The 7,291-nt window shown below is 40.7% G+C and overlaps 1 protein-coding gene across 1 annotated transcript in view; it reads left to right on the forward strand.

The window, feature by feature from the left end:
* The first annotated feature begins 3,699 nt into the window (after window positions 1–3,699).
* The window catches only part of Arhgef33 (Rho guanine nucleotide exchange factor 33), an 82,276-nt gene continuing 78,684 nt past the window's right edge, over window positions 3,700–7,291 (forward strand). The window contains exon 1 of the mRNA XM_021218498.1: window positions 3,700–3,809. The gene's annotated coding sequence lies outside the window, so the exon portion shown is untranslated. The remainder of the gene's footprint in view (window positions 3,810–7,291) is intronic.

A 7,291-nucleotide genomic window follows, 5' to 3' on the forward strand; every position in this document is an offset into this window, starting at 1 on the left:
ATGGTATCTTCTGCACCTGAGATTCTCTCTTCTATCTCTTGTATTCTGTTGCTGATGCTTGCCACTATGGCTCCTGATTTCTTTCCTAGGATTTCCATCTCCAGGGCTGTCTCCCTTTGTGATTTCTTTATTGTTTCTATTTCCATTTTTAGTTCCTAGATGCTTTTGTTCCATTCCTTCACCTGTTTGGTTGTGTTTTCCTGTTGTTCTTTAAGGGTTTTTTTGTGTTTACTTTTTAAGGGCTTCTAGCTGTTTAGCTGTGTTCTCCTGTATTTCTTTAAGGGAGTTATTTATGTCCTTCTTAAAGTCCTCTATCATCATCATGAGATGTGATTTTAAGTCAGAGTCTTGTTTTTCCTATGTATTGGAGTATCCAGGGCTTGCTGTGGTAGGAGAACTGGGTTCTGATGATGCCAAGTAGCCTTGGTTTCTGTTGCTTATGTTCTTGCCCTTGCCTCTCACCATCTGGTTATCTCTGGTGTTAGCTGGTCTTGCTGTCTCTGACTGTGGCTTGTCCCTCCTGCAAGCCTGTGTGTCACTACTCCTGGGAGACCAGTTCTCTCTGGGAGGAATTTGGGTACGAAGAGCTGTGGCATAGGGTCAACTCCAGGCACAGATGGAAACTGGAAGGATCCTGTGATCCTTAGTTCCTGTGCCCTGAGGATTCTGGGCAGGTTCCTTTGAGCAGAATTGGTGGTCTTACTTGTGCTCATAGGCATATCCGCAGTCTTGGGAGGCCAGCTCTCTCCTGGCAGTATTTGGGTATGGAGTGCTGTGGCACAGGATCAGCTCATGTACACACACACACACAATTAAATAAACAAGTATCTTTTCTTAAAAATAGTTCATCTGAAGCCAGGCAGTGGTGGCACATGCCTTTAATCCCAGCATGCAGGAGACAGAGGCAGGTGGATCTCTGTGAATTTGAGGCCATCCAGGGCTTGGGAAATAGCCCAGTTGGAAAAGTGTTTGGAACACAAGAATGGGGACTAAATTGCATCTCCAGAAATCACATTTTTAAAAATCCACATGCAGCACTGACTGGATTCAGTGATTTTTTTTTTTTTTTTAAGGTCATAAAGCTGAGGGGAGTGGGGGAAGTTGGAGGCAGGAAATGGGCTGGGCTGGGCTGGATATACCACAACACATAGTGTGTGCATGTGAAAGTCTTAAGTCATACATTTAAAATATTTTTAATTAAATAAGTGTGCACTGACGTTTTGCCTGCTTGTATGTCTGTGTGAAGGTGTCAGATCCTGAAGTTACAGACATCTATGAGCTGCCATGTGGATCCTGGAAATTGAACTAGGGTCATTTGGAAGAGGAGCCAGTGCTCTAACCACTGAGACATCTCTCCAGCCCCAGGTTTTAAGAAATTACAAAACAAAAGCAGGAGTGATGGAAGGGCTGAAGAGCTAGATGGTGGTGATGCTTGCATAGTCCTGGAAAAGCCTGGTCAGGCGGCCCATGTCTTTAGTCCCAGCATTTTGGAGGGAGAGGTAGGAGAATAAGGAGTTCAGGGTCATTTTTGGCTAGACTTGTCTGCATGAATACCTGTCTAAAAAGAAGAAAATAGAGGAGGAGGAGGAGGAGGAGGAGGAGGAGGAGGAAGAAAGCCAGCCAAAAATCTCAACCTGGATTGAGGAGGGCCTCGTGAGGTCCACCCCCAAGAGGGATTCTGTCAGCGGCTGCTGGGGAGGAAACAGTCTTTTCTTCAGGGATGCAGCCCTGAGAGGCTGCCTGTCCTCCATCAGAGGGTCCGACACTCGTGCACATCCACGGGGGTTTAAAAATGCACTTGTAGTCAGGAAGGGAAAGCTATGGAGGGGATTGTGGGGGTGAATTTGGGCAACATACATAGACATGCACAACATTCCTAAACAATAAAATCATCTTGTAAATATATTAAGATATACTGAATAATTCAATTCAAAGGAACAGTTTTATGGACTATATATGAATTCTATCTCAATTTCTCAAATATAGATCTGTAGTCATCATATAGTCTGTGCTCAGAAATCTTAAGCTACATTCCCAGGCCCCTAGAAAGCTTCTTTTCCAGATAAAGTAATGTTTAAAAGTGTCAGAACTCCCAACACAGGGGAAGGCCAGGGCCAAGTAGTGGGTGGGTAGGGGGGCAGGGGCGGGAGGTGGGGATAGGGAACTTTCGGGATAGCTTTTGAAATGTAAATAAAGAAAATAATAATAAAATTCATAATTTTAAAAAGCATAACTTCTCCAGGGAGATAAGCTAAGCCCCAAGGAGAAAGAATGGAGAGGAAAAAGTCATTTCTATTTTGTAGAATTACAAAATGAGCAGATAAGCTGAAATGAATGTGGCACTTATGTAAATGAAGGGAAATCTTTCTGAGACATCATCTTGCTTGGACTGCCTGAGAACTCACTTTATATCCCCCAAGATAGTCTCATGTTGAATACACCGACTTCAGTCTTCTAAGTGCTCTGAAGACAAACATTTGTAGACAATGTTTGTAGACAAACACTGCCCCACCCAGATCACTTACACCATTTTTAACCTTTCAAATCTACTGCAAACTTGAAAGCCATATCCCCTAACACTATACACATTTAAAATATAAACCCTCATAGCATTATATGTATTTGAAATAGAGGGGAACACCAGGGCAAAGAAGTGGGAGTGGGTGGGTAGGAGAGCAGGGTTGGGGGAGGGTATAGGGGACATTCGGGATAGCACTTGAAATGTAAATGAAGAAAATATCTAATAAAATAATTAAAAAAAAGAAAAATAGTGTCAGAACTCCATTACTGAATTATTATACTGTACCCATAAATATGTACAATTAAAAAATGAAATAAGATTTGAATGGAAAAATTACAAAAGTAGTATATATCATCTATAGTTTTAAAATTACATTAAAGGTCTGATTTTTTGTTTTGCTAAAACTCTATTCCAAAACTGACCAAAATGAAAAAAAAGTGTTGAAATGAGTACCTTGTGTCATATTTCATTTAAAATATTATAAATGTGTTTTTTAATGTCATTAACATAATGACTTTTTTTATTCTTTAGTGTGCTAATATAGATTTGAGTTAAAATAGCTTTTGAAGTATTAAAATTGTATTTTATTTTTTGTAATAGCTTTGTTGTTAATTTCAAAAGACTATAGTGCTCAAAGAAATTCTGTCTCAACCTCTCCAAATAATAATAATAATAATAATAATAATAATAATAATAATAAGACATTTTTGGATGTGTTGCTTAGCATTAGCCAGTATTGCTTTAAATTAAATAGTATTGTTATTGTACTGCCATTTATTAGGAGCTAACTACCAGATAAGTTAAAATGAGGTGAGCAGATAATGTCAGGAACCAGGGCATACAATGTCAATCCAGAACATCTGGGAAATACTCCATAGGAAAGCACATGCTTTGCAGTGAGCTAAAGCTCTCCTTATAGTTTTCTTTAGTATATGTGTGGCATCAAAATATGTTTTACTTTTTAAATATGTAACTTTGTCTTGTAGTAGTAACGTTTTAGGATGCGAATCTTGCATTTCTCAAGGGTTCTGAAGCCCTCCCCTGAAGTGGTGTGCTTCCTCTCACCCTTGGAAGCAGACTCAGCTCCACTCACTTGATTAGCTGACCTGGAGCTTATGTAATTAGAAGAGACACCAGTCTCCCTCATTTAAAAGCCTGTTAGCATATGACAGTCTCCTATCAAGGGAAGGCAATCCTCTCCACAGCTTCTTTCTGTAATCTTTAAGTTACTCCAGAATCCAGATAAACCTTGGACTGAGGATGCGCTAACCACAGCAGGCACCATGGGGTAAGTACACGCCTGGAGAACCAGGCAAAGGGGAAATATTTTTATGAGAACAAAGCTACCCATCTTTATCTATAGTGTACTAATCCAAGTTCAAAATAGAGTAACATTTATTTAAGGCAGACATTCAAATAAGTTACTTTTACTTCAGGAGTTACAATTTGTGAAACATTCGTTCATTTTCTTGATTAGCGTTTTATGTCTGAATCTACCTTTGCAGGCTGTCAGCTCGTGAAATGTCTGGGGACTAAAGTAGTTCTGCACATTTACATATTTATTTGAAGCTGGGTTAACTTTAAGAACAGTTTTAGAGAGAGAATGAGAGAATTCTTTGATTTACAAGGCTGCATTATACCAACACATGCACGCTTCTTTGGGATTAAGGATAATCAAAGCATGAAAAAGATCAGGGATGTGGATGGTTAGTTTATTTATCCCTCTCTGACTAGGAACAGGGGCAGAGGAGTTTTGGTCAGAGCTCAGTGTTCTATGGACAGTAACAGTTGTACTGACTGAGCCTGTGTACAGATGAGTTCATTACACAGAGGTATTTATTTGTGAAACATTTTCAAACAGTTCTTGGGGGCTTGGGGTCTGATGAAAAAAACCAAAACAAAACAGATTTCACTCAAAAGCTTAGTATTCTTTTTTGAAAGTGTTTGATTCCGTAACAATTAGTATTACAGTTATATGCGTTTTAGATGCCGAGACAGCTGTCTGGATGTAGAGACTTATCTCTGTCCTCTTTCCTTCTTCAGGTAGCTCCTTTCAATACACAAGTGTCACACAGAGAAGTGTGTCACACAGAAAAGTGTGTCACACAGAGAAGTGTGTCACACAGAACGCAGGTGTTTCACTGAAGATCACTTGGGAAGGATTCCACAGAAATGATCAGAAATTTGTGTGAAAGGGTTTTAGTACTCTTATTCCAAAGCGCTTTCCACTAACTCTAGTTAGTATTCACATTTTTGTTGATGTCCATGAGTCTGGAGAGACAGTGCTAGGCTTGTGTTAAAGCGAGGGCTTTTGAAAGAAACATCATTTGAAAGACACATCACACTGTTATTAATTTTTTCCATGCTGGGGATTATACTCAGGGCATTATACACGCTGGGTAAACACTCTACCACTGAACTCTACCCCCAGCCCCTGTCATTAACCTAAAATGATGATTTATTTTTCTTTTATGCACAATGGTGTTTTGCCTGCATGTATGTCTATGTGAGGGCATTGGATCTTGGAGTTAACAGGCAGCTGTGAGCTGCCATGTGGGTACTGGGAATTGAACCTGGGTCCTCTGGAAGAGCAGCTAGTGCTCTTAGTCACTGATCTCTTAACTCACCAGCCCTGTTATTAACTTTTAATATAAATAGAACTGAACTTGTTTCAACAATTATTCAAGTATTAACAAAGAAGTCCCAAGTGAAGGCTTCACATGCATTTTGCTTGATTTCTCTGGATCAGAGGTGAAAGGCCTCTTAGATCCTCCTTGTTCCCTTCTGTTTCCCTTGCCTGGAGTCTGTACGACAGCCACCCCGCAGCCACCAGTAAGCCCCAGGCAACATCAGGGAGCGCTGCTGTTTACTCCCCCCCCCCCCCCCCGCGCTTCCTTGTTCCTTTCCGAACAGTAATTCTTACTTTTGGGGGAGCAAAACTGGACTTCAAGGATCTTTGGAAAGTAGTCTTTCTATCTTTATTAAAAAAATAAGTAAAATGAAATATTTTTACATGCAATTTCAGGTTTGTAGATAGTCCACACCCCAGATGAAGAACACTGGGTGTTTAGTTGGTTCTTGAAACAAGGTCTCTTGTATTCCAGACTGACCTCAAGCTGTACAGATAGCCAGAACCTTGAACTTCTGATCTTTCTGCCTCCACCTTCCCCAAGTGTTGGGATTACAGGTGCAGGGCACTGTGGCTCTTTTAAAAGAACAGTTGGTTTTGAATTTAGGACAGGAGTATAGTTAATTTATCTAACATTTTTCTAAGTTCCGGAGTTCTATAAAATTTAAAAATCATTAAGAGAATGATTCTATTTTCAGGGGTAGGGTCACATTACAATTCTGACCCCTTTTAGACCCCTCCCCCCAGCCACCCAATTGCTTAAGACAGGAGTCCAGTTTAACGGAACGCATCTCTCACTGCTACGTGTCTCACTGCTACCGTCAGGCCCCTGGGACTTGATTAATCACTCGTGCCTCTGGAGAAAGGAACATCATTTTGTTTCTGAGGCTCAGTGCCCCAGATAAGATGAGCTAAACAGAGTGGACCCTGCTCAGGATTATACAGGACGTGTTCTGCTCCGCGGCTCAGAGAGTCGGGTCTCTCTGGTTCCTGCCTTGTTGATGAAGACATGATCTTCTTGAATAGTCAGACATGTAAAAAGTGGCTGCTGTTCAGATGCATGAGTTTGTCTGTCTGAAGACATCTCTAGGACTTTTCCTGAGATGAGGGGATACCTGTCTTGGATTTGTCTTTGGGTTCTACTTAACACAAAACTATTTAAGGGTTCATGCCAAGCCCTTTTCCTGGTAGCCCCAGGCTATCCTGGCATGGTTTTAGTGAGCAACATAGAAACAAGTATTACAAAACGTTCATGCTCTCTCCTCCCCTCTAACTTCTTATGGAGTGTGGGATAATTAAAGATGATCCATAAAGATGTATATAGAGATAACTTGTGAGACGTGGAAGGGAGGACCTTAAACCAGCTTGGTGATGCATCCTTGTAATCAGAACGCTGGGGAAACTAAGGCAGGGTTAGCATATGTTTAAGGCCAGCCTGGGCTACATGGTGGAAAGAGAGAGAAGGAGAGAGAGAGAGAGAGAGAGAGAGAGAGAGAGAGAGAGAGAGAGAGAGAGAGAGAACTGTGTAGTGTAAAATACCCTGCCACTATTTAACTGATGGCCATATTTTTTTGGAATCCCCCTAACAACCCCTTTTCCAGTGCTGGATAAACCCAGGGCACTGCACATACTCAGTAGACATTTTATCGTTTAGCTATGACCCCAGCCCTAACTGTGTTTCTTTCTTGCATTGGGGGGTAAGGAAGGCTCTTCCTATGTACCCCACCCTGGACTTGACCTCCCTGTGTAGCCCAGGCTGGTCTCGAGCTTGTATAGATCTTCTTGTCTCAGCCTCCTGAGAGTCAGGATTATAAGTGTGCATCACCACCCCCAGAAATGCTTGTCTCTATGAAGATTGTTTGTGGCCACCTTTCCTATCTCTTAGCATAGCCAATGCATTTCTAAATGACATCTGGCAAAAATAGAGTTAAGGTTCTATTAATATTGTGCACATAACACGTTCATTATTACAGAATGTTCAACAAGTTTTAGTTTCTCAGTTCCAGTCAGTTTAATTTTGTAAAACCTGTTACGGTTATATTTTCTACCTCTGAATCTGTGAGTCCAACTTATTTTCTTTTTTTTTTAAAAAGATAATAATTAGATATTTAGATATTTTATTAGATATTTTCTTCATTTAC

The sequence above is a fragment of the Mus pahari genome, chromosome 18 (assembly GCF_900095145.1).
Source record: "Mus pahari chromosome 18, PAHARI_EIJ_v1.1, whole genome shotgun sequence".
In the NCBI taxonomy this organism is placed as follows: Eukaryota; Metazoa; Chordata; class Mammalia; order Rodentia; family Muridae; genus Mus; species Mus pahari.